We start from the raw sequence: 9940 nt of genomic DNA, 5'->3' as shown, positions 1-9940 counted from the left end.
TCTAATGTAGAGAAACTTACCTCAAGCTCAGTATGGAACCCTCTTCAATGGTGGAACACAACCCTAGACCCTCAAGGTTCACTTCCCTAGCTTGATCCTTCAAATGGAGCTCAAAAATTCAAAGAGAAAAGGAGAAGAAAAACTATCAGGAGAAGAAGGAAACTATGCTCTGTTTCGCAAGTTTCTACAACCTTGAATGGTTTATATCAATCCTTAGGTGAAAAGACTAAAATACCCCTAGGCTTAAGTAAAACCCTTTACAGCCACCAAGGGAAAAACTGCCCTTTCTCGCCTATTTCATTAATTATACCTAACGCTCTCAAATTCCTGTTATTCCCAATATTCTCAAATACTAATAAATTATATCCCATTGCCCTTTAATTTCCGGTAATGTTCTAATCACCAAATTACCCTGAGCCCCGAAATACACCCCGTTATGACCAAATCGTGAACTTGCGTTCAAAGATCGTCTCATGCCGAATAGCTCGAACAAATTCACATAAGAATGTGGCCTCATTCATAATTCACCAACATGCATGCAAATATACAATTATGCCCCCAATGGGAAAAATTACCAAAATGCCCTTATAATGAAATGTGGTCCCACATGCATGTATTTATCATCATATAATAATATAATTCACATAAACATGCATATAATCATTTAATGGCATAATAAATAAATTATGGCCCTCCCAGCCTACTAATCCAACCATTAAACCTCATTAGGGATTTTGGGGCATTATAACTATCCCCTCCTTACAGAAATTTCATCCTCGAAATTTACCTGAACAGCTGAGGATACTGATTTTGCATAGCTGACTCCAGCTCCCAGGTCGCTTCCTCGACCTTGTTGTTCCTCCATAATACCTTAACCAAATGTATTGTCTTATTCATGAGGACCTTGTCCTTTTTGTCAGTCACATCAGATACATACCTTCGAAGAGCTGAAACATGAAATACGTTATGCACGACTGACAATGCCGGTGGTAAGGCCAACCTGTAAGCCACCTGACCAATCCTCTCCAGAATTTCAAATGGACCTACAAATCTAGGGCTCAACTTGCCCTTCTTCCCAAACCTTCTCACCCATTTCCACTGCGAGACTCTAAGGAAAACATAGTCTCCCACTTGGAACTCCACGTTCCCGCGCTTGGGAGCTGCATAACTTTTCTGCCTACTTTGAGAAGCAAGCATCCAAGCTCTAATCTTCTCAATAGCCTCACTGGTCCTCTAAACTGCCTTAGGACCCAAGTATCTCCTTACTCCTATCTCATCCCAATGAATGGGAGATCTGCATTTCCTACCATACAAAATCTCATAAGGTGCCATCCTAATGGTCGACTGATAACCGTTGTTGTAGGAAAACTCTATCAAAGGTAGATACTTACTTCAGGATCCACCAAAGTCCAGCACACATGCTCCCAGCATGTCTTCCCATATCTGGATCGTCCTGTCAGATTGTCCATCCGTCTGAGGATGATAAGCAGTACTGAACTTCAACTGTGTTCCCATGGCATTCTGCAAACTCCCCTAGAACTTGGAAGTAAAAGTGGGGTCCCGATCTGACACGATCGACCTTGGTACTCCATGGAGGCGCACGATCTCTCTCACATATAGATCTGGATACTGGTCAACTGTATAAGTAGTCCTCACTGGTAGAAAGTGAGTTGACTTGGTGTAGCGATCCACAATAACCAAAACCGAATCATGTTGAACAACAGTCCTGCGTAACCCCATCATGAAATCCATCGTGATGTCCTCCCATTTGCACTCTGGGATATCTAGAGGCTATAATAACCCTACTGGCCTCGGATGCTCACCCTTGACTTGTTGACATGTCAAGAACTTAGCCACATACTCCACTACATCCCTCTTCATCCCAGGCCACCAATACAATGACCTCACATCCTAATACATATTTGTGGTGCCTGGATGCAAAGAATAAGGAGTAGTATGATATTCATCTAGAATCTCCCGCCTCAAAGCAGTGTCTAACAGAACACATATTCGACCCTTGTATCTCAACAAGCCCATCTCAGACACTGTGTAATCTTTGGAAACTCCAGCTAGAACATCTTCTCTAATCTTGGTCAGTTGTGGATCACCTAACTGACCCTCCTTGATTCTTTCTAACAGCGTAGACTGTAGCGTAATATTGGCCAACTGGCCCACCAGCAACTCTATACTAGCTCTGGTCATATCCTCTGCTAATTCTCTGGCTATCAGCCTCGCACTATAAATCTGTCTCGGACCCTTCCGGCTTAAAGCATCCGCTACCATGTTGGCCTTTCCTGGATGATACAGAATCTCACAGTCATAATATTTTACTAACTCCAACCAATGCCTTTGTCGCATATTCAAGTCTTTCTGCGTGAAGAAGTATTTCAGGCTCTTGTGGTCAGTATAAATCTCAAACTTCTCCCCGTAAAGGTAATGCCTCCATATCTTTAATGAAAATACCACAGCCGCCAACTCTAAATCATGAGTGGGATATCTTCATTAATACTCCTTCAGCTGACGTGAGGCATAAGCAATCACCTTGCCCGACTGCATCAGAACACAACCCAAACCTTGATGTGAGGCATCACAGTAAATTACAAACTTCTCTTGATCTGTTGGAAGACTCAGAACTGGAGCTGTAATCAACCTCTGCTTCAGTTCCTGGAAGTTGTTCTTACACCTGTCTAACCATACAAACTTTTGATTCTTGCGTGTCAGCTCAGTCAATGAGGTAGCAATCTTAGGGAACCCTTCCACGAAATGTCTATAATAACCTACCAATTTAAGGAAACTTCTCACCTCTGAAGCATTCTTTGGCCTTGGCCAATCTCTGACTGCCTCTATCTTGGCTTGATCTACCTTAATCCCCTCCTTACTGACAATATGCCCAAGGAAAGATAGCTGAGTTAACCAGAACTCACACTTCTTAAACTTTGCAAACAATCTATGCTCCCTCATTCTCTATAGAACCAACCTCAAATGTTGCTCATGCTCTGACTTTGACTGAGAATAAACAAGAATATCATCGATGAAGATGATCACAAACTGGTCCAAATAATCCTTTAACACTCTGTTCATTAAATACATAAAAGCAGCTGGGGCATTAGTCAATCCAAAATACATGACTAAGAACTCATAATCCCCATATCTAGTGCGAAAAGCAGTTTTTTGTATGTCTCCCTCCTTGACCCTCAACTGATGATAACCAAAACGAATGTCTATCTTTGAGAATACCCTTTTACCTTGCAACTGATCAAACATATCATCTATCCTTGGCAGAGGATACTTGTTCTTAATTGTTAACTTATTCAGTTCTCTGTAATAAATACACATCCTCAGAGAACCATCTTTCTTCTTAAAAAACAAAATTTGTGCACCCTAAGGTGAGAAACTAGGTCTGATAAAATCCAAATCCAATAGCTCTTGCAGCTATTCTTTCAATTCTTTTAACTCAGCTGGGGCTATTCTGTAAGGTGCTCTAGACACTGGCTCCATCCTTGGTGCTAGTTCTATCACAAACTCAATCTCCCTGTGTGGTGGCAACCCTGATAAATCTTCTGGAAACACATCTAGAAATTCACAGACTAATCTGGTCTCTTCTGGTCTCACTGGCATGACATGAGTGGTGTCAACCACACTGGCTAAGAATCCAATGCAACCTCCTTGCAATAGATCTCTAGCCCTCAAAACAGAAATCATAGGTATGCGAGGTCCATACACAGTACCAACAAACACAAAAGGATCCTCACCTTCAGGCTCAAAGGTGACCATCTTCCTTCTGCAATCAATGGTTGCCCCATACTTCACTAACCAGTCCATACCCAGAATCATGTCAAAGTCAGTCATAACTAACTCTATCAAATCCACTGAAAACTCTCTTTCCTCCACTGTCACTGGCAAAGATCTAACCCGTCTCCTGGATACCACTAACTCCCCAGTGGGTAATAAGGTTTCGAACCCCACAACATAATTATCCCATGGTCTACACAGTCTATCAATAATTCTATTAGCAACAAAAGAATGTGTAGCACCAGAATCAATCAAAACAGTATAAGGGGTTCCAACACTAAGAAGCTGACCTGTAATTACTGAGGGTGAAGCCTCAGCTTCTGCTTGTGTCAATGCGAACACTTGAGCTGGGGCCGAGCTGTCTGATTTCCTGGGTTCTTCCTTTCTTGCCTTTGGGTGGTCTTTCTTGAAATGACCCACTGCCCCATATAAGAAGTAGGCATTTGCCTTACACTATCCCAAATGGTGCCTCTTGCACCTAGGGCACTCTGGATAAGTCTTCCAGGCCTCACTGCCACTCTGACGACCCATTGTAATACCACGTGGTCGCGTATCAGGACCTAGAGTTGTGAAAGTGTTAGGAACCTTCTTCTTCTGATCACTTGGGCCTCCACCCCTACTCGAACCCACAAATGGAGGACCTGTCTTCCTATACTGTCTTCTGGCAGCATTGTCTCGCCAAATCTTGTTCTCTGTGCTCTCAGCTGTGAGAGCCTTCTCAACCACCTGTACATAAGTAATAACTCCAGCCACAATGGTGATACGAACATCCCAGGCTAATCTAGGTTGTAGCCCTTGAAGAAACCTCTCCCTACTGGTCCCATCAGTGAGCACCAGTTCCATGGAAAACTTTGCCAATCTATCAAACTTCAGGGCATATTCAATTACTGATAAACTCCCTTGAAGTAACCTGATAAACTCCTCAACCTTAGCAGCCCTGATGGCATCATTGTAATACTTCTCATTGAACAGAGGTCTAAAAATCTTCCCAACTCAAGGCATTGATGTTTCTGGTCTGGGATATAACTTCCCACCAAATTCGGGCACCCTCTCAAAACATATACGTGGCACAGGCCACCCTCTCATTACAAGACACCCTCATGAAGTCAAGGATGGTGGTGATCATGCTCATCCACTGCTCAGCCTTCAAAAACTGGAGGTTGTAGTTTCCTGAACCTTTCATAAAGAGGTTCCCATTTTCTTCCAACCTCAGGTAGCTGCTCAACTGCTGGCACCAATACAGGTGGTGCCACAGGCAAAACGTTCCATGTAGGAACTTGCTGTTGTCTCAGGAGGCGAATTTCTTCTTCTTGCCTCAATACTCCAGCCTGCAAGTTATTAAACAACTGTTGCCAGTTATCAGAAGCTGGCTGTGGAATCTAATTCTGGTCATTCTCTTGATCCTGTCTGTTATTCTGGCCTTGATCTTCCTGGCCAGCTGATGAATCTGTCTGTCTTGGAATCATTCTTATAACTTAAACTATGTTGAAACAATCAATGCGACTAGTTAAGCAGTCATAACTAATCCTCTTGCCGCCTCACGGTCCAAGATCAACAGATAATCACCCATATTCCAAATTTTATACAGATATACAAATGGATACACGAAGATAACATTTAGAATTTAACACGTATCAGTTGATAATTTACAATGAACAATACTAATGAGTATGTTATAGCAATATTAGTACTAATAAGCACGTTCTTGCTGATGATGCAGTAGTCAAGGCCCAGCCTTATCAAGGTATTACATGTAGACAGGTAAAGCATTTATACTTTATTTAAGCAGTTAAATATATAACTACATAAATAATTACCAAACCATGAGTCAAGCTTGTCTTCAGTGGCAAGTGTACATGCCCAGCCAGTCTACAGGAGCCCTAAACCTTTCCACGCTCTGATACCAAGTTGTAATGCCCAGGTTACTCCAAGACTGTTACTGTGAACTTTGAACCGTGCTTAACTCGCTAACCGAGTCATTTGGTTATAAACGTGCATCTAGGTGTTATTAATAGGCTAAGGTGAAAAACTCAATCAAAAGGAAATGATATATTTTATTTAAAACATAAAACTGTACACGGGCCCATAAAAATGTTTACAAGTTATTTACAATTCGAAATGGTCATTACAGTGTAAAAATTACAGCCCGCCGACCTAAGCGGCAAAAATAGGCTTAACCTTTAGTTCCTCAAAGAAACTCCTTGGCCGTGGTGGTCAAGTGGCCGCATATGTACACATCGCTACCTAAGCTCTCCACTCAAGGCTGGGTGAGCTTTTCTTTCCCTTTACCTGCACCACATAGCACCTGTGAGCCAAGACTCAACAAGAAAACTCATTACTGCATGTATACAATATCAAATGATGATTATGATAACCATATTGGGCTTATAGCCCTAAACAGATGAGTGAATATCACTTCAAGATCCTAGTAACCATGCTTGAGCTTGTAGCCCTAATCATATAATATTGAGATTCTACTAATCATGTTGGGGCGTGTAGCCCTAAGCAGATGAGTGACTGATGAGTAAGTCACTAACTAAAACCAGATGCGTGACTATGGAGTCAAAAACTTGAATCAGATGAGTGACTAATGAGTAAGTCACTAACTTGGGCTCCGCACCCTTAGCCATGTGACGATGCAGTCACCTGGGCCTTCTGGCCCTGACTCTAAGTAACTAGCCATTAGACTAGACAAGCGCTTTTGTGTTCATCGAACTTAAGGTCGGTCAAGCATTTCATGCTTATGACGATAATGCTTATGTCAATTAGATCTAATCTTTTTGGCTTGCATTAAACACGCTAATATCATTCTTGACTCATAAGCCAATACCATACGATTAGTGCTAAGTACCATTGCCGAACTTGACTAATAAGCCACAACTTCATAGTCAATACTGACACCATTTTTTATTCCTGACTCATAGGTCAGTTCCATTCATAGATAAGCAAGATTACTGAGCATTTAATATGCAATCAATGTCCACATATATAACACTCAACATGCCTCATTAATAACCATGAATGCCACATATGGGGTGCAGTTTTCTTACCTCTGGTTCGAGCGAGAAATAAGTTAAAAGAGTGACCCTTGAGAACGATCGATCCTTTGATTCCTTAGCGGTCACCTAGTCATAACCAAATATAACTTCCATCAATGAAAATGAGAAATGAAAGCTTCATGACCTAAACCTCACTCCCGGGACCTTAAATCATACCCAAACGGTTAGTAGATTCGATCCTGAGCCTTAGGAATTGAAACCTTGAGCCAAAAACCCTCAAAATTGCCCAAAATAGGAACCAGGAAGAACATGGTAGCACTGTAGCACTGCCCCCTTGCTCCATAGCTCTAGAAGCAGGGAAGTTTGCCCTGGCTAGCGCTATTGCGCCCTCCTTTGGGCGCTGTGGCGCTACAACCAGGCTGAACTGTCCTGGTTTTTTTCTTCTTTGATTTCACCACTTTCAACCTTCAAGAATTGATCCCAAAATCCATCCAAACTCCCAAAAGAACCCAAAATCCACACATACAAGTCCTAGGCATCTTAACCCAATCAATTTTTTGCCAAAAATTCCCATAAATTCTCTCAAGATGAAAACCAAATGAAAATAGAGCAGAAAACTAGAGTTCTAATGGCTAGAAACTTACCTCAAGCTCAGCATGGAACCTTCTTCAATGGTGGAACGTAACTCTAGACCCTCAAGGCTCACTTCCCTAGCTTGATCCCTCAAATGGAGCTAAAAAATTCAAAGAGAAAAGGAGAAGAAAAACTATCGGGAGAAGAAGGAAACTATGCTCTGTTTTGTAAGTTTCTACAACCTTCAATGGTTTATATCTATCCTTAGGTGAAACGACTAAAATACCCCTAGGCTTAAGTAAAACCCTTAACAGCCACCAAGGGCAAAACTGCCCTTTCCCGCCTATTTCATTAATTATAACTAACACTCTCAAATTCCTATTATTCCCAATATTCTCAAATACTAATAAATTATATCCCATTACCCTTTAATTTCCGGTAATGTTCTAATCACCAAATTACCCCAAGCCCCGAAATTCCTTACAAGCCAACTCTATAGTTACTTGGGAAGACTTGGCTCAGAAATTCCTTTGTAAATATTTTCCTCCGACGAAGTCAGCCAGAATTAAAGGAGAGATTAATAACTTCCATCAGCTTGATGGGGAGTCTTTATATGATGCATGGGAATGTTTTAAAGAGTTGCAAAGGAAATGCCCACATCATGGAATAGAAAAGTGGATGATGGTTCATACATTTTACAATGGTTCGGGGGGAAATACAAGGACAATTATAGATGCAGCATCAGGAGGAGCGTTTATGAGAAAAAGTGTTAATGAAGCTTATGAATTATTGGAAGAGATGGCCATGAATAACTATAATTGGCCTACTGAGCGTCAAAATAAGAAGGCATCAAGAGTCTTAGAAGCCAATCCTATTGCTTTATTGATCGCTTAAGTGGCATCTCTAACAAAGCAATTGAAGCAGAATAACCTCGCCGCATAAGCAATGCAAGTATAGAATGTCATGAGTTGTGAGATTTTAGGGGGATCGCATTCTTATGAACAATGCTCGAGCATAGCTAGTTGCTCAACATATGTAAATAATATACCTTTGGAACAGGCACAGGTTATTGGTAACTTTTCAAGACCTGCACCCAACACCTACTCAAATTCATATACTCTTTCATGGAAAAATCACCCTAACCTGTCTTGAAAAAATAATCAATGGTTACAACCGCAGTATCCACAATACCCACCTCAACAACCACCTCATCAACTGACTTATGGACTACATTCTAGGCCTTATTATGATCCAAACCAATGCTCATCTCATCCACCACCACATCCTCCAATGAACCAACCAACAGTGCAGCCAGACCAATTAAATCAATTCATGACAGAGACAAGGTCTTCAATCAGGAATTTGGAGACACAAAAAGGTCAATTGGCTAAAATGTTTTCTAGTAGACAGCAAGGGAATTTGCCTAGTTCCACAGAGGTAAATCGTATAGAGCAATGTCAAGCTGTCACTCTGAGGAGTGGAACTAAGTATGATGAACCTACAGTGGATGACAAGGGGAAGAAGATGGAGGATCAACATGTGACTAGTCCAGTAAAAGAGGAGGTTACTGAAGATCTTCCAAAGACAGAAAAGCCAAAATACACCGAGCCTATGACAAGGATTCCATATCCTCAATGGTTCTGAAAGGCCAATCTTGACAAACAATTCTACAAATTCCTTGAGGTATTTAAGAAACTTCACATTAACATCCCTTTTGCAGAGGCTCTAGAACAAATGCCTAGTTGTGTGAAGTTTATGAAAGAGATATTGTCTAATAAGAGAAAAATGGAGGATTATGAAACCGTTGCATTAACTAAAGAGTGTAGTGCAATTATTCAAAAGAAGCTTCCTCAAAAGATAAGAGATGTGGGCAGCTTCACTATACCTTGGACCGTTGGAAACTTTCATTGTGAGAGAGCTTTATGTTATTTGGCTACAATAATTAATATAATGTCGTTGTTTGTATTTAAAAGGCTTGGTTTGGGGGAAGCTAGACCCACTACTGTTACTCTTTAACTAGTTGACCGTCATTAACACACCCCAAAGGTATTATAGAGGACGTTCTGGTAAAGGTAGATAAGTTCATTTTCCCAGCAGATTTCATTGTATTAGATATGGAGGAAGATGAGGACGGTCTATTATATTGGGACGACTAATTTTAGCAATGGGGCAAGCGTTGATAGACATTCAGAAGGGTGAGTTGAGGCTTAGAGTACAAGGTGACGAGGTTGTTTTTAATGTTTTTAAAGCCTTGAAATATCCTTTAGCTAGTGAGAGTTGTTTTAGTGTTCGTGTATTGGAGGAATAAGAAAAAAGGGTCCAGTCTATTGAGGATCCACTTGAGTGGAGTTTTATTGCAAGTCTTGAAGAATGTGATGGTACTGAAGCCAGTGAATATGTTAAGTGGTTGAATTCATCAGGGAAAATTTATAAAAAGAAATATGAGGAATTAGGGAAAGTTCCCAAGAGACCTCTCCCATCTATTGAGAAGGCACCAATTCATGAGTAAAAAACTTTACCTGATCATCTTAAGTACGCTTATTTGGGTAAGAATGACACTCTCCCAGTTATTATTT

At 41.0% G+C, this 9940-nt stretch overlaps 1 non-coding gene across 1 annotated transcript; it reads right to left on the bottom strand.

Annotated features, from left to right (window-relative positions):
- Positions 1-7925: 7925 nt before the first annotated feature.
- On the bottom strand, positions 7926-8032 carry LOC133780932 (small nucleolar RNA R71). Its single transcript, XR_009869737.1, has one exon. It is a non-coding gene; the product is annotated as a small nucleolar RNA R71 (small nucleolar RNA).
- Between the last annotated feature and the right edge of the window lie 1908 nt (positions 8033-9940).

The sequence above is a fragment of the Humulus lupulus genome, chromosome 5, assembly GCF_963169125.1.
Source record: "Humulus lupulus chromosome 5, drHumLupu1.1, whole genome shotgun sequence".
Lineage (NCBI taxonomy): Eukaryota > Viridiplantae > Streptophyta > Magnoliopsida > Rosales > Cannabaceae > Humulus > Humulus lupulus.
This window is presented reverse-complemented; position numbering and strand designations above follow the sequence as displayed.